Source organism: Fundulus heteroclitus, chromosome 21, assembly GCF_011125445.2.
Source record: "Fundulus heteroclitus isolate FHET01 chromosome 21, MU-UCD_Fhet_4.1, whole genome shotgun sequence".
NCBI lineage: Eukaryota > Metazoa > Chordata > Actinopteri > Cyprinodontiformes > Fundulidae > Fundulus > Fundulus heteroclitus.
Genome location: NC_046381.1, coordinates 34,037,230 through 34,060,592, shown reverse-complemented (window position 1 = coordinate 34,060,592; position 23,363 = coordinate 34,037,230). Strand labels below are relative to the sequence as shown.

At 40.6% G+C, this 23,363-nt stretch overlaps 1 protein-coding gene and 1 long non-coding RNA gene across 2 annotated transcripts in view; both read right to left on the bottom strand.

The window, feature by feature from the left end:
- LOC105924438 (biogenesis of lysosome-related organelles complex 1 subunit 5-like) overlaps positions 1–23,363 on the bottom strand; it is a 54,634-nt gene that overhangs the window by 5,532 nt on the left and 25,739 nt on the right. The window lies entirely within an intron of this gene.
- On the bottom strand, positions 17,071–18,850 carry LOC118556826. Its single transcript, XR_004927399.1, has 3 exons — positions 18,813–18,850; positions 17,239–17,573; positions 17,071–17,144 (listed from the first exon to the last, which is right to left on the bottom strand). It is a non-coding gene; the product is annotated as an uncharacterized LOC118556826 (long non-coding RNA).

Below are 23,363 nucleotides of genomic sequence, written 5' to 3'. Positions count from 1 at the left end.
AATATTCAGGGTTTAAAAAAATAATAATAAATTTGACTGAAAACATTTTCTAGTCATCCCATATATTCCTGTGCCGTGGACGTCATGCCACCTTAATAACCTCATTTGCTTATTGTGCAAAGTCCTCTTTAAACAAATCTGGTAGTTGACAATTCCTGTATCTCTCCCACCTTTCAGCTTCAGAGCCTTGGACTCATCTTGGACAGCCCTCTCCATAATCTCCTTCACTTTCCACATCCATACCATCACCTTGTTACCTTTCATATTTACAGCATCGAGTTCTACTTTTGCCAAACTGGTCCACAGTCCACTCACCTTTCCACTGTTAGGATATCAACAAGGTCAAGTGGAACGAGCTGTTTATCCCAGAACTGCATGGCACACTTAGATGGCACTGACCCAAAAGATTGGCACATATCTATCAGATACCACCCTGGAGGTGACGCAGCTTCCCTGCTGATGTCACAGTTTGGATGTGTACCGCCCTTGTATGGGTGTGTCCCGAGATCCCTTTATAATGTTTGCGTGATGAGCACTCGAGGCCTCCTGCCGATCAGGGGCCCATCAGCGCTGGTGTGACTGTAACTATTTCTCTGTCTTTACCTAGATAAAATATAACTAAAAGCATACTTGTCTGTTTTATGCTTCCTACATTCAAGGTAATAAGTAAGTGGGGGTCGCCTGACTGGGTAAAACGAACTGGGTCCACCGAGGGTGTTTCACCTTAGACACGGCACGGTGAAACAGTAACAAATTGGTGTTTCCACCCGGACCCAAAGGACGACATACCACCTTCCGTTTTCCGGCCAGGACGTCATTCCGGAAGAAAAACGCACAGCTTGCGGCCGCAAAAAAGGTAAGGAGATTTCATTCATCTCCTAGTGTCTTTTTCTTCCTGGAGGGCCGACTTTTTGTATTTCTAAAGGCAGAGAAAGGTTTGAGGATAATTGTTTGCAAACGTGTCGATAAGAACTTGGGATTTGCGTGCGGTCACAGAGGTGAGAGTCCGGGAATCCTTGGCCAGGGTTCCGAAAATACTGTGCACCTTGAGAATTTAGGGTTTAAAAGGTCCCCTTGTTAGGCACAGAGGAAAATACGTGTTCCTCTGTGTGTAACATAAAAGCGGCCATTCTGACAGACACGCCTGTACGCGTGGCTTCTAAAACATCGTGTAGCCTAGAAAATGTGGGTTTAGATGCCCCCTTATTTTCCGCGAGGACGAACATAAAAGTCGTTTTTGCGGTAATATAAAAGCAGCCTTTTTCGAAAAACGAGCGCGTACGACCTGGCTAATACACAATAGTGTGAATGCGGTGGTTTGACGTTTTGTTAAAACCCCGATTACAGACGAATATAGAAAGAGAAAAAAGCCAGTGGACGCACACACAACCAGCAGGACCGGAGGTACGTACTGAGTTAACTAAAGATTGGCCAGAGAGAGTGTGAGTGTGTATGTGTGTGTGTGTGTGTGTGAGACACGTTACTACATTGAGCCGTGGAAGTGAAGGGTATGGGTGCACCTGTTCAGGTGACATATGACTAGCTCTTCCTGAGTACACTGGCTCATTGAAACTGCCGTGTAAAAACACAATTATAAGGCATATAGGAACATAATAAGTTTTGGTGTCTGAGAGATAAAAAAAATAAGCTCTCATTGGACCGGGGTCAGGACGCTGTCCCAGCAGGTTGGCCAAGACGTGTGAGTGCTGGAATGGCTGAGAATCAGGCAGAAAATGAGCTCCAGGGGGGTTCTTTAGGAACACTGCTGGAGACAGGAAAAAGGAGCATAATGGCAAACTTCCCACACAAAGATGCTGAAAACCATTTAAAACAATTTGAGGAGTGGTGTGAAAAAATGAGGAGAGACGGGGTTTTTGGTGATACAGAAGGGTCACCACCAGAGGCCCAAATGTGCATTTACTATTTGCAGATGTTAAAAAATAGATTAGCCCTAGCACAAGTAGAAACGGGTGATGCAGGTGAGTTTGCTCGAGAAAAATACCAAAAAGAGGAAATCAAAATAGCAGGCTTGATAAAACTAACTGAACTGTATTTCAGCATGTGCTTCTCAGGCCTCGACAAACAACAAGAGAGTGAAAATCTGCAGGGGGTAAAGGAATCATCTTCTTTCAAACAAGAAGGTAAGTACACAACTATGCAAAACAATCTGCATGGTGATAAGGGAGAACTGTTATCCAAGGCCAGGAGTGTGGTGACTTCATCAGACCCTTCGGTGCAGGTGCCTGGTATGGTGTTATGTGGGGGACAGATAAGCTGTGACGTAAGACCCAGATGTAACCTGCATTCTAGCGAAACTGATCTTTCTTTACCTGCAACAAAACACAGTGTGCAACTGCCATTGTTTCAGACTCACAGTGCTACAGGACAGGTGAATGCAGCTGTTTACAGCCCTCTTTCATGTGCTGACAACGTTCATCTTGAGGCACATGTTCCCTGATCCCAGAAAAGGGGCGCACCTTTGGATCAAAGCATTCGTGGAGACTTTAAGCGGGTATGTATTGGCTATTGGTGATGTGAGGACTGGCTTATCAGCATACCTGGAACCACAAGAGGTACATGCGGTTGAAGTCTCTGCTGGAACTGACGTACTAGGAACAGCTGCTCCTTTGGCCCCAGTGGCACGGCAACTTTGGAGCACATTGAGGACATTTTTATCCAGTAAGTACGGATTCTGGCCTTTTTAAATGACACTACACGTTGGGCAGGGGAGACGGCTTCAGCATATGTGAACAGAATGTTGAAAGTTTGCGCGCAAGCTGTCTGTCTGATATTGTTGCCTTCGTCATGTCTTGTACAATATATTGTGTCTGTTGAAATGAGATTATTGAGTCAGAGTGAGTGGGGGAGAGACTGCTTGGATCCGCGGATATTGAGTGTGTCTGTGTGTGTGTGTGCAAATGGGTCTTTGTGTGTAAGTGAGGTTACAGATAAATGTATTTGTGTTTTGTTTTGTTTTGGGGGTTTTTGGCGCAGGGGGGTGTTCAAAGTGCAACCAGTTGGTCGGGGCAGTTGGATTAATAAGAAAAAGAAAAGCGAAAGTCTTTAATAAAATAAAAAATAAAAAGGAAACGGAAACGGAACTAAAAGGGCGTTGCACCGGGGAAGCGTTTACGTGGGGACCGACTGGGACTTCCGTTGTGGATAAAATTGTTCGTAACTATTAAATGCAACGTATAACTTTCAAAAAGGGGTAAGCGTCCAGGTGTCTGCGAGACACAGAGTTGTATCCTTGCGGGGCTGAAGAGTAAAACCGTGTTTGGACGAAACATTCGGGGGTCGTAGCCAGCGCAAGCTCTCCACTTTTAAACTAAGCGGGAACTTAACACGTTGAAAATACATCTTTCGGCGTTGCTATAGACGTTTAAAAACTATGAAAAACATAGAACTATTTAAGACAGTCAGAAAAAGCAGGCCTGCACGTGTTTGTCTGTCTGAATGTCATCTTTGTATGTAAATGTATGTATTTGTGTATCGTATGTAACTAAACGTTCGTCTGTGTGATGTTCATGGTTTCAGAATGTTCATTTGTTTTGGGAGAACTGCAGCTCCGTAATTCAAATGACGTTTTTAATCATGAACTACGTTAACTAAAAGCTGAAGAAAGGTAAAGAGAGATTTCAATAACAGTTTGTTTTCTTCCCACATTAAACATCCGGCCAAATTAAATTGTTACACTGAGAGATGTTAACGTGTCTTAAACAGAAAATATCCCAGGGCTGTAGGAACTACTTGGGACTAGGGATAAAGGTTTTTGTTGTTGTTTGGAGCTTAATTATGCAGAACAGTAACCAGAGGTGTTGGGGCTGTATTCAGTTATGCTATTAGATTGTGCTTGGCTTGTGTTTGTCAATGAATTCATGACAGCTGAAATAATAACAGAGTAAAAGCTTTTATATTGTAATTTTGGAACATTAATAAAATGGCAAACAGCATATGGGGAGCATATGGGAGAATGTTTGGGAGAAAAGGATTTTACAGCTGCCTAAAAAGAAGAATTTAAGAGCACTAAGATATACATGATTTTTGATTTAAATAGATGAGACAAACTGTGCTTTAAACAAACTGTATGGGACTAAATATGGTTGCTTTTCTAAGGGTTCTGTATTAATTTATTTTATTTCTTTTTACTGGGGATTTGAATGCAGCTAATGAGAAATTTTGAGAAGTGTTAAGATATCACAAGGCCACATTAAGCATGTCATCGGTTACAAAAGCATCTGATGTTATTAGTTATGCTGAGCTGAGGCAAGCCTCAGAGGGTCAGTTTAACCTGAAGCAGGACAAAAGATATGATAAACAAATCTGACCATGATGTAAACATCTGAATGTTATGGCAAGGCTGGGTCTGTGTGTTCTAGCCTGGGGGCACGAAAACTATGTCAGAGAGAAAGAATGAAATAAAGCCAGCTTGTGAAGAGTTAGATTCTACTTCTAATCTCTTTGTTTTTGGGTAGCTTTCTCAATGTGCTGAATTACGGGGAAAACTCTTATCATGTATAGAAAAACACTAGAAGCTCAAAAGCCTGAAAGAGAAAATGGTTGCTTTAAAGTTTCACCCTTGACCATTTAAGATTGAAAAGCATTAATAACTAAGTTTGCATGATCGAAAGAGCTAGAAAGAAATCAAAAGAATGCTATAAGATATTGGAACACACATAATGCACGCTTTGGGAGACTTTTTACTTTCGGGTTTTTATTGTTTTGTGTATTTTGATTATTTCTTTGTTAAATGATTCCTTTGCTTTAATTTTTGCATCACCAGTGACAAAGAAGTGACAATATTTAAGGTTGTTCGGCAGATAATTTAAGAAAAGGAGAAGTATTAATACAAAAACGCTGAAAGAAAAGGAACAAGAGATTCCTACCTCCCCTGGACCAACCAAGAACTTAGACACATCACGTTAAGAACCAAGACACTAGAAAGACCAGGTTTTCTTTTGTCACCTAATACACTAACAGAATTGTTTTTCTCTGAGTTACTTCTTTCAGATGATGTGAGATGAAACTGTAAAGCCACCTTGTTCCAACAGAAGTCTCTGGAAAGTGAGCTCTTTCAGGCCGTATGGTAAGAAGTCATGATCTAAAATGGACGTGCAGGGATTGACAAAAGTGACCAAATTATGCTAAGTTTTAACAAACTTATGACAGGTAATATTGAAACCTTCTAGGTAAGGCAAGGCAAATTTATTTATAAAGTACAATTCAGTATTCGGTATCCTTCTAGAGGTAAGAAGGTGGCTTTGGAAATTGTTCAGGTACCCCTTCCCACTGCTGCCCTCTCTACTGACTCACATTAACATTTCTATCCTGTTTTCTGCTTTTTTCTTGCAAGGAAACCTGGTCATATATAATTGGAATGTGCTAACGGAGAGATTTTAGTCTCTTTTTAGGCATTCTCAGAGACAAAGTTAGTACCAAGCGGTGCCACAGTGGTCCAGAGGACGGAGAAAAAGGTGATGTACTTGACTCCTGCCTAATCCAGTTTTTAATCAAATTTAGAAAAAAAAAAAAAAAAAAAAAAAATCAGTAATTTTTGCAGAAGCTGCATAGAGGTTTAATGGGGAATGTGATGCTACAAGGTTAAGAGAAATGTTTTTTATTAATGAACTTATACAAAGAGGTTGAACTGTCTGTAAAATATTTTGCTTGGATAAATTTTTAAGGGATCAAGATCTGGGGTAAAGGTGAAAAACTTCAAGAATAATTTTGTTTTAGAGGGAACGATGTGGTTGATTTTGTTTTGAGACAGTTTTCTTGTAATTTTTGTTTTGATTTTTTTTCTTTTCAACTTATTTACACTACACTACGGATGAAGATGGACAATTCTTTTATAAGACAATTTGATTTTGGACAAAATCCATATTGGCAAAATGCTGGCAGAATTCTTGTGGTTTCAGACACAACGATGGGAGAAAGAAGATTCATGGACAATGATCGTCCTGGAACGATGTTGTGGTGCTGAACTGAGACATGAGGACTGAAAATGGACAACTAATTGCGGGGGCAAAGACAGAGGCATCGGAAAACCTTCAATGGACCGCAACACGAAAAAAAAGATGAGTTGGCAGACACCCCTTCTGCATTTCACATCAGATTTTCCTGCACATAATTAAAACACAAAACACACATTTGAAACATACACATTGGCGGATGCGCTTAGAAGAAAACTTTCAGATTAAAAGCAATCAAGATTATTATTAAACCCCTAGGATGTTAATTGTTTTAAGTCAGAGCTGTTATTAGCGAGCGATAAGAGGGTCAAACGCATTCGGACAAGTGGTACTGGTCTGGAAACAAAGCTGGTAGAGATTTTGGGCCGCTAATAAGAAGGATTTTCTTTTACTTTTCTAACAAAGTTTTTATTTAAATCATTTAAAATACATATAGATATGTTTTGGAATTTTATTAACCCCACAGGGGGTTTTGAATAAGATTCAAAGAGGCACCTTTAAGATACAATAAGCTTCATAAAATACATCATGCATGAGAAGAAATAGGGGGGAACCGGTAAAAGACATCCATTTTGCACCAAAATATAAAGTTACGGTATGAGAGCATAGAGCAGCTTAAGTAATTATGCTAAACCTAAAAGGTTTGACAACTTATATTGGGGATTACATAGAGGGGCCGTTTAAACGTAAAAGGAAAGTGGATAAGAACAATGTATGCTATAACATCAATGGGCGATAATTATGATCATGACAAAACTAGTGGGCGAAAAAGTTAAAGTAAGCATTACAGCAACAGTTAATAGCATAACCGACTGAACGAACGAGTGAGCAAGCTAATTTTTCAATATAAGCAGAATAACTGCAGGTTTAGAATAATGCCTTATTCTAATAAATAACTTGGGTAAATTAGGATTAAAGCACCAATGTAAATAGTTTGGAATTGTACGCAGTTACCTAAAAGGTGTGAGGAGACTTAAAAACTATCTGTTTAAACACAAAATAGCACAATAGTTGTTCTTTAACTAAATGTTAAAACATCCAGAAGAAAAGAACACATAAACATAGTTTAGCCATCTATTAACCTAGTGGTCTTTTAGACCAGGATAATCTAACGATCGTCCTCTTGTACATGCAGAAAAGTAATGAGGTCAATCAGATTAGTTGGACGTTTGGTATCTGGTCAGGACAGCAGAAGCACTCCTGGACACAAGATGAGGATAACAGCTCCAACATGATATCAATGCATGAAGGTTGGCTCTGAGGAACATCAGAGCTGCAATGGCATCAGACAGTGACACTACTGCTGTGATAAAGAAAATCTTGAAAAGAACTATGCATGACTGCTTTGCTTCACAGGTGATGGAATTCAACTACAAGGTTTCATGAACATGACATGGAGAGGTTGGCGTTCAGGAAACGCACCTAGAACACACTCTTGGACTCTTTGGGGTAAATGGGCTCTAAAGGGGGACACTTAACAGGAGAGAAACTGAAAGCCTGGGCTTACGACAAGGGGACATTTCACAGTCAGGGGGTGTGGACACCCGGGAATTGCTGCTGTGGTTTGAAAATGTAAAAAATTTGTCGCAGGTGGTGGAGTGTTTCGATGACCCAGGCGCTTGGAACAAAGGAGACGACGTCGTGTTCCCACAGGGATTACCTATAACCTAACACTGACTGTGAACAATTTTATGTTTGGGTTTGCTGGGGTTGCCAAAAGGAGCATCGGAGATGACTTTCTCTATCCTGACCAGGTTCTCACTTAAAATGCAAAGAACAAAATTATAGAGGCCAAAACAAATACGGACATAGAGAAGTGTTTATACAAAGAATTCCACTATTCGTCAATTTAAGGTGCAGATACTAAGGCTAAACAAAGAATTAGAAGAAGGGCAAAACTTAAAGCTGATCATTTACCAACGGGTGGTCAATATTTAAGAGGGTTTAAAGGAACTGCACAATTTCTTCAATAATCACAACAGACAGTGATTGATGAAACAAAAAAGCAAATTCTAAAATGGGAATTTTTAATATGCTGGGACAAGACGGTGCAAACATAAAATAAGGATTTATAGATCACTGGGTGATATAAGATCACAAAGGTAATAATAATAAATGTATGAGAATGTAAGAAAATCACTCGGAGTAATGTCTGCTTAAAGTTTTTCAAGGATAAACTAAACACATGAGAACAAGAACTAGATACTTGTTAAAGGGTTGATTTACTTGGGGATATAATTATGCTTGGGTGTATTATCAATTAAACTAATGTTGAATGACTGAAAAAGGTTTAAAGACCTAGAAGCAGCATGGAGCTTCTTACATGATCAGGGGGCGATGTGTTAAACAAGCAACAATGAGTTACTGCTCACAGCATACTACAGTTTAAAGGTTTGTTTCAAACAAGATTCAAACAGGGGGACATAAGATAAAAACCAGGGTCGCTTACAAAAGCTGTCTGTTAAAACAAGCAGAAGGGATTAAAAAATCAAGAATTAATGGGGTTAGAATTGCTCTTCGCTTCAGGTGGAGGGCGCATTCAACTACAAGTCTTTTGGGTTGATGCACGTCAAGCTGAAAGTGATTCACAGAACTACTTCCTGTCTCCGCCCTGGGCTACACCCACTTCCTGAATAGCAACCAATCACAACTCCGTGTGGGCGAGGGGCATGCACACACTTCCTTTCTCTTAGCTGAGCTTTTCAAAATAAGACAAGAAGTACATAGGGCTGCTTCTTATTAATATCACAACATTATTCTGCAAATATATATAGTGGAGCTTTCTTTTACAAACTTAAGGGTTTTTCTGTTGGACTTTTTAGAAAAATGTGAAGTATTTTGCAGCTGGTTCAGTAAGAAGTTTCTGAAAGGTTTTAATACAATTCCTTGTGTGCTAGATAAATTGAGATGAACCGTGTCACAGTAGCCATGAAACATATGATGATAAATTTCTATTGCAGAGATCTTTTCAACTGTTGGACAATTGTAAGGTGAGACACACATGGGAAAGAATTATAGAGAAATGCTGCTGCAGATAACGTTGAACTTTCAGATTTCTCTTTTATATAAGGGTAATGCAAGATCTAATGATTACAGTAAAGGAGGTTAAGCTAAGAGCACAATAATTGTGAACGGAAATATCTGGATGTGAAAGTGTTTGAAGAAGGTAAATGAAAGAAGGATTGGGAGTCTTGATAAGAACACTAATTACACCTTGTTTCTGTTATCCAACAGTAAACAAGGCCTGGTGTCTGCCAACCATCTCAACAGAGCATTTTACTGGAGATAAAATGCTTATTGCCTGAAAAAGGACAGGACACTCATTACCAACTAAATCGTTTTTGTCCATGCTGAGGAATAAGAAGAGGACTTAAGAAGTTTGGGAGTACATGCCAGAGACCTATGGATTTGCCATGAAGGAGCAGTTGCCTGAGAACACTGAGCTGACCACTTATGCGCGAATAGATTCCTGTCTGCCACGTGCTCAGACTGGCCTGACGTTTTTTACTTGCGTTATTGACGTACAGACTCTTTTTATATCACAAAACTGATTTTTTCCTTTCTCTTCTCCACTGACTTCCATCACCATGTTTGATCTTATGTGTTATGATGTTTATACTGTGATGTTGCATTATGTTGATCGCTATGGCTTTATGACTAAGAATGGAAACTCTCTGTTACAGACACACACACCAAGACCTGCAGTTCTTGCAATCTTTTTGCTTTGTTATATAGAAAACCAGGATCTGATGGCTATCACAGATCCATAAGTTACTCGGTAAGGCTAATTTCTAGATTCAATACAGGGTGTCTTCTCGCTCAGATTGGCCCAGAGTGGGAGTGCCCTTGACTGGGGCTCCATCACTTTTTTGCCATTTCTTAGAGATGGTTTTTTGTGATGAAGACTCAGCCTGCCCTATGATGCCCCCTACTGGTACTCTTGGATTTGTGAGGTGTGAAGGTGATGGATCGTTGTCCATAGGAATGGAGAGTGGAGGACCGAGTAGGAGGTTTCTTGGAGTGGGGGTAGAGTAGACGAATTTGGCCTTGATTAAGGTACACCTTTAGCTTATATAGTCTAAAGTAAACTTAAAATAATGTGCGCATAGGAACCTAAAACAGGCCTAGCTCGAATAGTTGAACCCTAAATTGTAGATAAAATGCTTGGACTGTGGGCTTGAGTAAAAAAGGCTGAATTATGAAGTATTCATGCTGATTGATGCTAAGATGTTTCCATTGTGGTTTGTCCGGCCCATTCCTTGGAACTGTTTTCGTTGTGATGTGCCTTTGGGGCACACCAACAGGGGGGGCTAACGGACAACTGGACTGTTTTTACAAAGTGCTTTTCAGTCACACCAGCAGAGACTGTGTGACCCCAGAGACTGAACCGCACTATCGACTGCCATGGAGATCACAGATGGATGGACTCTGGAAGCCGGAAGCTGACGTGATTGGATTGCTTGGACTGGACGGAATGACCGACTGTTCTGGGAGAGGGACAGACTGAGAGCTGTCGTTCCACTGGTTGATCATCTTTGGTGATGTGCCATAATGACACATCATCAGGGGGACTGTTAGGATATCAACAAGGTCAAGTGGAACGAGCTGTTTATCCCAGAACTGCATGGCACACTTAGATGGCACTGACCCAAAAGATTGGCACATATCTATCAGATACCACCCTGGAGGTGACGCAGCTTCCCTGCTGATGTCACAGTTTGGATGTGTACCGCCCTTGTATGGGTGTGTCCCGAGATCCCTTTATAATGTTTGCGTGATGAGCACTCGAGGCCTCCTGCCGATCAGGGGCCCATCAGCGCTGGTGTGACTGTAACTATTTCTCTGTCTTTACCTAGATAAAATATAACTAAAAGCATACTTGTCTGTTTTATGCTTCCTACATTCAAGGTAATAAGTAAGTGGGGGTCGCCTGACTGGGTAAAACGAACTGGGTCCACCGAGGGTGTTTCACCTTAGACACGGCACGGTGAAACAGTAACACCACTTTACAATTTCAAAACCCTTCCCTCCTTGTCCCCCGGAAAACCCTCCATAAACTGCAGCTAATTCAAAAGACAGCAGCTTGCATCATTACATCATCTTCTTCACACCTGTACATTAACTCCACTGTCACATTTAATATAAATCAATCCTATGATCATACAAGGCCAACAACAGCCATGGACAAAGAGGGACACAAAACCAACAAGTCACAGACTTCGGTAAAGTTAGAAAGATATTCACAGATTCGGCTTTTCCGGATCAATAACTCATCGGCGGATGATTTATTCTACAAAACAGACACCTCTCTGTAACCACAGCAAGGCAGACAGTCAGCTACAACCGTAGTTTCCTCAAAACGAGTCTCTCACCGCGCTGGGAGAATTACATTGAACCCAATGCAGAGCTCGCGGCTCCGCAGATGCTTAGGGACCGTGTGCAAGTTGCTACCCCAGAAACATAATCATAGAGAAATATTCAACAGCGTCACCGAGGAGAGGTGGATTATTATCAAATTCATTTTATATGTATCTGATCTCATGTATATCATACCACATTTATTGGATTTGAAAATAATACATTTTTTGAGTAATTTCCCAAAGCCTGAATGACAAATGGCACCTATTTTATTATTAGACTAAGTATAAAATGAGCGATGACTACACTTTATATCATTGTAGTGCCACCAAACTTATCATTCACATAGATAACCTCATCTAGTTTATACTACAACTCTTACTTTGGGAAAATGTGCTAAACTCTATTTTTTGCTATTTTTTTTATTGTTATTACAAGCATATAATAGCCAATAAGTACAGTATAGATTATTGTAGTGCTACCAAACTCATCATACACATAGATAACCTCATCTAGTTCATACTACAACTCTTACTTTAAGAAAATGTGCTTAACTTTATTTTTTGACAATTTTTATTGTTATAAAAACAATAACTCATCCGCCGATGAGTTATTGATCCGGAAAAGCCGAATCTGTGAATATCTTTCTAACTTTACCCAAGTCGTTGCAAAGACCCGCCCTACTTTCTTTCTGATTGGCTAATGTCTTGGCTCTGCCTGATTGCATTGGTTGAGCGGAGCTTCTGTTTAAAATCTTGAATAAAAAGTCTACAAAGAAAATTTTGCGCTCATTTTCCAAATGACGGAAATCTGTCGCAGCGACGGAGAACTTTAACCCCTGATAATACTACTTGTAGGAGCCATACTTTGTTTTGCTGTACGTCTTGTGCTCTTCTGACAATAATATCCTCTCTATGGGTGTATGGGCACCCGCATGTGACGTCACTGGTATCTGTGGGTGGCACCGTGGGTGTGGTGTTTGCTCACCTGAGTTCAACAGCGACCTGGATTACGGCGGCTGGGTGAGCTTGGGGAGAAACTTTCTGTTAACCGTCATCAACGCACGGTTTGATGTATCCATGCACGGCTCATAAATGTAAGTAAAAGTTTTGTGTTAAGATTGTGAGATGGAAAAATAAAACGACATCAACGTGTGTAATGGTTCATCGTGACGCGTCGTCAGTAGCCATTACCCCTTGTCTCAGCCGGCCGCGGCGTTTGGATAAGATTTGAAATTGATACGCCGCAATATTTTGTTAACAGAAACTTTGTTGAAGCGCAGATTTAAGCGTATTGTCATTACAACGCTGGGCGTTTTTTGGTTGCTTTCATAAAGTTGTAAATGATAGACGTGAGCGCACGCTGGATTAGACGCCCATTCATTCACAAACCTGTTGCTGCTACTCAGCTCGTTCTGTTACCATACTTTCCTACGGTGAAAAGATACTGCATTTTGGATTGGATCTGTTGTGTTTTGCGTGATTATATTCCCTGCTAGGTTCAGCGGTACATTCACATAAGGTGATGTACTGGTTTTGTTTGTCACTTTTTGTAGTGGTTTGTTTCGTGTGTCAAGCGGGTGAAGCATTGCGCTTGGGAGTGCCGCCGTAGTTCTGGTTCCAAGACGGTCAGTCTGGTTCAAGACTATCGGTAAATAGGCACATAAATACCCACCGCTAGTATACACAGAAGACTAGGGTTGAGTTTAGTTTAGCCCCGCTGGATAGTTAGAGGGAATGATTAACAACGCGTTGCACCTTGTTTAGGTAGAACCTAAGCCATAAATTAAGCCACTGTGTGAGTGTTACAAGCAGACATTTTTGTGGTTTGTGATTTTTGGATTTTTTTGGCGAATAAAAAAATGGAGTCTATGGATACCAGATCAAATGTTGGAAATGAAATGAGAGAGAAAAGACAAATAAAACTTACACCCAAGGCTTTTGAACTTAAAGTGGAGAAGCTTCAAGAAGAACGGCAAAGAAAAGTAAGACATATCAAAGGTGTAATAAAATAAATTAAAGACTTAATGAAAAGTGCTGACAGCGTAGAAAAAGTAAAGTCATATCTTGAAAAAATTTCAAGTATGTTTGAAGAGGCAATACATATGCATGCTGTTCTGATTGCCATGCTCCCTCCTGAAGAACAAGAAAAACAAAATGCTTGGTTTTACAGTATTGAAGAACATAAAACCGCTTTTGTGGAAAAAACTAATAAATGGCTATTTGATGTGCAAGAGGGCGCTGTCGTAGCATGCTTGGGGCCTGCTGTTTCCAAAGATAACATTGATAATGCAGTTGAAGATGACATCAGGCCAAGTGACAGTGTTTCTAACGTGTCCGAAAGATCAAAGGAACGCAGCACGGTGGTGAGTAAAACGTTGTCCTCTGCATCATCAGCCAGGCTGAGAGCTGAGGCTGAAGCAGCTGCTCTTATGGCTCGTCAGAAGCTGCTGAAGGAGAAGCATGCTCTGGAGGAACAGCTGAGGAGAAAAATGGAGGAACAGCAGGAGCTGTTAAGAAGAAAGAAGGAGGAGCTGGATTTAGACATGGATCTGGCAGCTTCTATGGCTAAAGTGAGTGTGTTAAAGGCTTTAGAGGGATCTCATGTGTCTCACATCTCTGCCAAATCAGATGGCATGAATTTATGGGGCTAAAATAGTAGCTTTAACATTTGCAAATGTGTGTGGAGAGTTGTGTGTCTGTATCTCCATTTGTGCGTGTGCAGTGGGATTTGTAAATGTGTGAGAAGATTTGAGTGTCTGTACAACAATCTGCAAATGTGTAAAACTACTTGTGTGTAATCCGTTTTGCAAATGTGTAAAAAATCCACAAATCTGTATTCAGATCTGCAAATGTGTACAGAGATTTGCAAATGTGTAAAAAATCCACAAATCTGTATTCAGATCTGCAAATGTGTACTGAGATTCGCAAATGTGTAGATCAATCTGTAAGCACACACAGAGACACTTGTGTCTGAAGTGTTTTTGCTTCAAGACCCAGAAATACAGACAAATCATTGGTTACAAGTCAAGCGGTTTTTCGGTTGGCTCTCTTTGCACACGTGATTTTTGCTACTGTTCTGCCGCGTGAGATGCACAAATGCGTGGAAGGATTTGTATGCGTATCTTTTCGATTTGTGTCCCCTTGCGCAGACTCACAGGCTCAAAGGCTCACATACTGCCCTGAGCGCAGGCTCACAGGCACACAGGCTGCCTCTTCCGGCTGTGGGAGGTCACGTGACTTTCAAGGATTTTACCAAAGCGTTTTGCTTCCAGACGGCTGATAAGGCAACTTGTTATAACTATATAACTTTCTCCCTTTAACGGCAAAGGTTTCTTGTTTTAATGAGAGACTTATCTTGCTAAAACCAGATAATTGTCTCATCATAACAACGCAACATACCCCGGCATCAGCTCGCGGGATATTTGAGTGTCATGGAGAAGAGGAGAGACGGAGGGGCGCCTTTTATTTCTTTTTAAAAAGTCGTCATTTGTCGGAGGAATGTATTTCTGCACTGAGGAGTGACAAGGTAAGTCGTGCATATACAGCAAGTCCTCTACTTGAAATTTTATCAATTCGGCAGTTATTTATATTTAACAACTATGCTATGGAAACAAGTTGCAGCCCTGTAGTACAGTCTCTGGCTCTGTTTACACGGTGAAAACAGGTTTGCGTTGCCTTTGTCCTCTCCATTTACACACTACAAGGTTTAACTGTTGCTTAGGGGGGGGGGTTTCAGCTATAGCTGTGGGTTTATTTACAACAGTTTGCAGCCGAAACAGTCCTCCGCCAGCCGCTGTTTTCTTCTTCTGGGCAATTTGACTCGGAGCTTCAAAAATCACAGCGCTACTAGTGGTGCGTTATGGGAATTACACCGTTTAAGTACTCTGTAAACAGGGCCTGTGACTGCAAAAGTTCTTCATGTATGTTAATGAGATAGGCTGACATACATACGGATAAGCAGCTTAATTTTTTTAAAACATGTCATGCATATAATCATAAATTCTGCTGTAAAGATTAATAATCATGTGCTTAAAAGAGTCTTTTTAGTTTATTTCTTTTTTATATTAACCATAATTTCATTGTGCTTGTAGACTGACATATCAGCTATAGCAAGCATGGATGATGAGAGCTTGGCCATCTACATTCCCACCTATGCTGACAGAATTGCCACCCAGAGATTTTGCTCCGAGTACCAAGGAAAAGGTGAAAGAGGTGTCCTTCGACAGACATTGCTTGAAAAACTCTTTTCATGGAAATCTTCATGGAAAAGGTCCAATTTGATCTAAAATGTTTTTGGTTTCAGGTAATACCACTATGTAATATATTTCAAAAGAAAGTTTACCATTTGACTCAAAATGGTCATGTTTTCAGGAACATATGGAAGTGAGCCACAATAGAGTCAGTTAGCTTTTCTTTTTGCTGACAAAGATATAGAGCAAAAATACTGATTAAAATGATTACTCCAACATTGTGAAATACAAGTTTTGAAGTCAAATTATTGCTGTTGCTATGAAGCTTCTTTAAGGTAAAAATTCTGAAGCATGTGTTTAAACTGTACTTATTTTCCTTTTCTTTCCATAGGGCATTATGTTTTTTATATTCTTCAAAGTTGATTGTAAAATTGATAAATGCTTTGAGCGCAATAGTGCCCAGAATTCTAACAAAGACTTTTGTCTGTTGTATGTAAAAGGATTTTCTCATGTTCATTTTTGAGATCCATGTATTCATCTTTTTAATACTCATAGATTATGTTCTAGTTTGGTCATCTTCTGGAGGAAGAGAACTTCCTTTCAAAAGGATCTTTCAGAGCACTTGTTAAAGGTACTTTTAATGTATGTTCTTCTGTGAGTTGATGTAACATTGCAGTATAATGTTATGTTTCTAAGGAAAGAATGAGTTGGTTTGATCACAAACCATAACACTTCATTTTGTAATGGGTTTTTACCAAAGATTCATTAAAGGTTTTCATATATCATTCGACCATATTGTCATTGTCAAACAGTACATAACTTGGGTCTCAGTGTTCAGTAACAGAGAACTATAAGTCTTGCTGTTATAAATATAAAAAGTATGTCTTGAATATGAGGAGCAGTGGTGGGGTTTACAGAACATGTCATTTAAACATTTTGTGTCCTGCATGATAGATCACAAGGCAAATGTGAAGTTAGATTTCTTGTTATTGTCCTAATATATGTAGCAGCATATATTTACTGTCAAACACAACAAGAATCACAGAAAATATAAAACCTAGCAGCAAAATTCAAAAAGTTATGTACGTCATGATGAAACCTTTAAGTACATGGGAATCGAAGAAAACAGAGGTCTGTTTTTTTTCCCCTCCATCTGTATTTCTTTGACTGCCTGTCCTTTATGGGTTGTGGGGTCTGCAGCTGCCTAATTCTGACTGTGTGGGAAAGTGACAGGTTCATTCTGAACAGGCTCACAAGGTCATTTGCTCCACAAACTCTTTTTTTTTACAAGAAAATATCACACGTGTCACAGGTTTGTGCGTATATTAGCTCTTAAAAATAAGCATAACTCAATTGTTTCATCATGTGTGGACGGTGCAGGAAGAAAGTTCTCTGTCATCAGAAGGTATGATCCTTCGAACTGTCTCATCACGTGTGAACGGTCCTCTGAAGACGTTGGACTGTGCAAGTTCCCGCCGCTTGCTCAGAAACCTGTATGAGATTGTCTTGTTCACCAAAAAGCCGTGGAAGGGTATACATCATGTAGGACCTGCAACTTGGAGCAATAGTATCTCTAATCTTACGAATTATGTTCCATAAGTGAACCACTTTAAGAGTTCTTCCTGAAAGACAAGAAAATAAACAAGTTCTTAAAGTACATACTCCATATTTAAAAGCATATATCATATAGTATTTATCTTTTACATTCAAACATACCTCAGTGATATTTAAACAGGTGAGCAGAATTGGCTGCTTATCCAAGAAGTCACCAGTAAAGTAATCTGTATTCTTCAGTTTTTGAAAAAGGTTCATCCAGTACTGGCTGTTGATGTGCTGGCTGTGGGTGCTGGATCCCACAATGAAGTAGTTTTCAGGATAGCTGTCATCAAGACGCAAAAATCTTTGAATGTCTTTCATTGTACCATTCTCTGTCTCCATGTCGATATGAATTCTGGCTGTGGTACCCCCTCTTTTCTCAACCTCTGAAACAAAATATCCAGTAGTAACTTTTGGACAGCACCATCCATGTATTCAGCTTTAGAGATGCCAACCTGTAAACACAGCAGAGATTTTGTTATCGTTCTTTCAAGTTTTTTTTATTTTAAACAAAAGGTAAAAATAACAATTGATTTACTCTTTCTAAAAATTGAACACGTTAGTTCTGCTAAATGTGAGAAGCTAAATATTCCAAATTCAAAGTTTTCAAGTATTTAAATTTTGTGTCAGATCAAATGCACAGGCATTCTAAGATGCAAAAGAGAACATTCATGATTTTCTGGCTGTATTTTTAATGTAGCTATCTTAATCCTGGTCCTCCTTAATGTTTTTGTTTATGGGAATTTTAAAAAGTACTTTTACAGAATTCCCATCAGAAGGAGAATAGCTACTGTTTAAAATTGTGATTAAAGGTTAGACTGGATCAATGTTTAATAGCTCAAACCTAGACTGCAATGCAACAATGTTGTTGATTAAGATTTGTTTTCTTTTCTGAGTAAGTTTAAAAAGACATCAGAAAAAACAAATGCAACAACTAATAAACTGAGAACAGTTGTGCCTTCCTGCCAGGTGCTTTTATTGATAAATTCTGATATTAACTTTTGAATTTGCAGCAATAATAATCGATTATCAGTTTTTGCTTTTCTCCTTATTAAAGCATAAAGCAGTAGTTGACTGGGTTTATTAATGGATCTGATATAAATAGCTGTCCTTTACTGGCTTGTGAATAGTCACATTAGAAAGCTCTGTATTCATCACTTTGTTTTGACATAATAAAATATGGATAAATGTAGCTTTATCTAGCCTCACTTTTATTGTGTAGAATACACATACTTTTAATTAGCCTTACGAGTGTCGAATTAACATTTATTTTAATTACATTTAATTCAAATACATAAAAGGTATAGGTACTTTTGCAGTCACAGGCCATGTTTAGAGTACTTAAACGGTGTAATTCCCATAACGCACCACTAGTAGCGCTGTGATTTTTGAAGCTCCGAGTCAAATTGCCCAGAAGAAGAAAACAGCGGCTGGCGGAGGACTGTTTCGGCTGCAAACTGTTGTAAATAAACCCACAGCTATAGCTGAAACCCCCCCCCCTAAGCAACAGTTAAACCTTGTAGTGTGTAAATGGAGAGTACAAAGGCAACGCAAACCTGTTTTCACCGTGTAAACAGAGCCAGAGACTGTACTACAGGGCTGCAACTTGTTTCCATAGCATAGTTGTTAAATATAAATAACTGCCGAATTGATAAAATTTCAAGTAGAGGACTTGCTGTATATGCACGACTTACCTTGTCACTCCTCAGTGCAGAAATACATTCCTCCGACAAATGACGACTTTTTAAAAAGAAATAAAAGGCGCCCCTCCGTCTCTCCTCTTCTCCATGACACTCAAATATCCCGCGAGCTGATGTTGCGTTGTTATGATGAGACAATTATCTGGTTTTAGCAAGATAAGTCTCTCATTAAAACAAGAAACCTTTGCCGTTAAAGGGAGAAAGTTATATAGTTATAACAAGTTGCCTTATCAGCCGTCTGGAAGCAAAACGCTTTGGTAAAATCCTTGAAAGTCACGTGACCTCCCACAGCCGGAAGAGGCAGTCTGTGTGCCTGTGAGCCTGCGCTCAGGGCAGTATGTGAGCCTTTGAGCCTGTGAGTCTGCGCAAGGGGACACAAATCGAAAAGATACGCATACAAATCCTTCCACGCATTTGTGCATCTCACGCGGCAGAACAGTAGCAAAAATCACGTGTGCAAAGAGAGCCAACCGAAAAACCGCTTGACTTGTAACCAATGATTTGTCTGTATTTCTGGGTCTTGAAGCAAAAACACTTCAGACACAAGTGTCTCTGTGTGTGCTTACAGATTGATCTACACATTTGCGAATCTCAGTACACATTTGCAGATCTGAATACAGATTTGTGGATTTTTTACACATTTGCAAATCTCTGTACACATTTGCAGATCTGAATACAGATTTGTGGATTTTTTACACATTTGCAAAACGGATTACACACAAGTAGTTTTACACATTTGCAGATTGTTGTACAGACACTCAAATCTTCTCACACATTTACAAATCCCACTGCACACGCACAAATCGAGATACAGACACACAACTCTCCACACACATTTGCAAATGTTAAAGCTACTATTTTAGCCCCATATGAATTCCTATTTAAAAGAAAGTAAAAGAACACAGCTAAATGTTGATGCTGCAGCATTTGTATCTACGTTCACCACACAGTCATTGGCTTTGGAGGCTGTAGATGATGTTTTGCCTTTAGGTTATGATGCTGTGAGGCCAAAGACACACAAAATGGAGATGCCCACTCTGCCTATGCTGCCTGCTAATATGACTGGTCTCCCTACTCTGACCACTGTTGTGACTGCAGTGCCCAATAGGTCCACTGCTGATCGTATGCCAGCTGTTCTGACTGGGGTTGGTGAGCCAACTCTCTCCATGCTGCCTGTTGCTTCTGGCCTGCCTGCTGCTGTGACTGGAGCGGATCCGCGTGTAATACCTGGAGGTGCTTTACATCCATCAGAAACTCACCCCCAGTTTGACCCAACTTTACCTGTAATGCAGAATAACCCTGATCAGCGTTTCCTCACAGTTTTAGAGAGGCAAAATCAAATAACATCGTTATTGGTTGAACAACAGTCACTTTTCCTTTTACCGAAGCGAGACCTGCAGATATTTGATGGAGACCCACTGCAGTACCAGACCTTCATACAGGGATTCGAGCACAACATTAAGGGAAGAACACAAAGTCATAAGGACTGTCTGTATTACCTCGAACAATATACTAGAGGTCAGCCCAGAGATTTAGTTCGCAGCTGTCAACATCTGCCACCTTCTAATGGATACATTAAGGCAAAGTCACTACTTCTTGAGCATTTTGGTGACCCATTCAAAATGGCTTCTGCTTATATGGATAAGGTGCTATAAGGCCAATGGTTAAAGCTGAAGACATCAAAGCTTTACAAGCTTACAGTCTTTTGCTGTGTGAATGTTATAACGCTATGGGAACTACTGCAAGTGACTTGAATGTGCCTACAAATATGCAAACCATAGTGAAGAAGTTGCCTTATAAGCTGCGGGATCGGTGGTGAAGTGTGGCCTGTGATATTCAGGAGAAATTCCATCGTAGAGCCACATTTCCTGACATTGTTGAGTTTTTGGAAAAGCAAGTCAAGATTGCAAGTGACCCTTTATTTGGAAACATACAAGATGCACCTGTTACAGGAAAAAGAGATGCAAAAATTGTCAAGTCTCAGACTAGCTCAAGAGCTAGAGGCAGCAGTTTTGCCACTAATGTAGCACCTGCCAAGAAGAAAGTGGAGCCTGGAAACAAAAAAGGTAGCTCACATGCAAAGGTGTGTCCGTTTTGTGGAGCTGGACATGATTTGGATGTTTGCCTTCTCTTGGATAAAAGGACACGAGATGAGAAGATGTCTTTTTTGAAGGAAAACAAGATGTGCTTTGGATGTCTGTGCATTGGGCACATGAGTAAATATTGCAGAAAACGTTTATTGTGTAGAGTATGCAACCTTAAGCACCCCACATTGCTGCATGTCCACTCCAAAGCAAAACAAATGAGCGCAATACAGGCTAATAATGACTTGGAAGTCGCTAGAGAAGGTGCTCTGATGTCTGTGCAGTCTAGTGGCTTGACTGGGGCCGGTAGACTGGACTGTACGCTCTCTATCCTACCTGTACAGGTGAAGTCCAAAAGGGGAAATGAGACTGTGGTCACATATGCATTCTTGAATCTGGGGAGTACTGCCTCATTTTCTACAGAACGACTTATGAACCGGCTGAATCTGACAGGAAGGAAGCTGGGAATACTCCTCAGGACTATGGGTCAAGAAAAGGTTGTGGACAGCTACATGTTGTCTGGTTTAGAAGTTGCTGGGCTGGATTCAGACAACTTTTGTAGTTTGCCTGAGATGTTTACACAGAGAAGCATGCCTGTACATCAAGGGAACATACCACACTCAAAAGATGTCATAAGATGGCCACACCTTAGTGATATAAAAATCCTAGAGATCAATGCGGATGTGGACCTTCTGATTGGGACCAATGTACCTCAAGTTCTAGAGCCATGGGAGGTGGTTCGTTCAGTGGATGGAGGTCCTTATGCAATCAGGACCATCTTGGGTTGGACAGTGAATGGCCCGCTCAGAGGAGACTACCAGATCAGTGACCAGTATGTGCTTCCTGACGTTAGAGTGAATTGGATCTCTGTGGCCAGGCTTGATGAGCTTTGGGAGAAGCAGCTGAAGGTTGATTTCCCTGAGACTGTGCATGAAGAACAATTTGGGCTATCAAGGGAGGATCAGCGCTTCATGAAGTCTGTTTTAGAGTCGGCCAAGCTCATTGATGGTCATTACAGTATTGGTCTGCCAATAAAGCAAAGACATTTTAAAATGCCAAACAATAGGACAGTTGCAATAAAGCGTGCATTGAGTCTCAAAAGACGTTTGAATAAAGATCCTTCTTTTTGTACTAACTACACCACATTCATGTCTGAAATGCTGGCTAATGGCTATGCAGAGAGAGTTCCAACTGAGCAGCTGGCCCGTTGTGATGGGAGGGTGTGGTATATACCGCACCATGGGGTATATCACCCAAAAAAGAAGAAGCTGCGGGTAGTTTTTGACTGTGGTGCCACATTTCAGGGGACATCACTGAACTCACAACTTCTGCAAGGACCAGACCTCACAAGTTTGCTAGTAGGTGTCCTCACAAGATTCCGTAAAGAACCTGTGGTGCTCATGGCAGATGTTGAGGCCATGTTTCATCAGGTCAGAGTGCCAGCTGAGGACTGTGATTTGTTGAGGTTCTTGTGGTGGCCAGGAGGAGATTGTAGTCAGGAGCTGGTGGAGTTAAGAATGGTGGCACATCTATTTGGCGCTACTTCCTCCCCTAGTTGTGCCTGTTTCACTCTGAGGAAGTGTGCTGAGGACAATCGTAAGCATTCCTGTCCTTTGGCTATTAACACAGTCTTACACCATTTTTATGTTGATGACTGTTTAGTGTCTGTTTGCTCTGAAGAGGAAGCTGTGTCTTTGTGTGGAGAGCTCATCATGTTGTGTGCTAAAGGTGGGTTTAAACTCACAAAATGGATCAGTAACCGACGCACAGTCCTTGCTACTATCCCTCAGGAGGAGCAAGCCAAAGAAGTGAAAGATCTGGATCTGGACAGTGATGCCTTGCCTGTTGAGCGTGCCCTTGATGTGAAGTGGTGTGTACAGTCTGACTCATTCAAGTTTAAAATCATCCTCAAAAACCGACCAATCACAAGAAGAGGAATATTGTCTGTGATCAGCTCGGTCTACGACCCACTTGGTTTTCTGGCACCCGTTGTTTTGTCTGCCAAGAAATTCCTCCAAGGCCTTTGTCGGAAGCGTCTGGGATGGGATGACCCTTTGCCTTGCTCCGTCACCAGAGAATGGATGTCCTGGCTGGAGGACCTACATCACCTTGAGAATTTCAAAGTCAGTAGGTGCCTAAAACCTGTTGACTTTGGTGACCTTGTTTCTGCTCGGCTCCACCACTTTGCAGATGCAAGTGAGGAGGGATTTGGAACTGTGACTTACCTACTACTCCAAGACAACAAAGGACATTTTCAGTTCATTTGTGATGGGGAAGGCACGTGTCGCTCCTTTAAAACCATTCCCCGTATGGAGCTTACTGCTGCAGTCGTGGCTAGTAGGATGGACAAGTTGTGGAGACAGGAATTGCAAATGGACCTTCAGGAGTCAGTTTTTTGGACAGACAGCACATCTGTTATGAAATACATCAAAAATGAAACATCAAGATTCAAGATATTTGT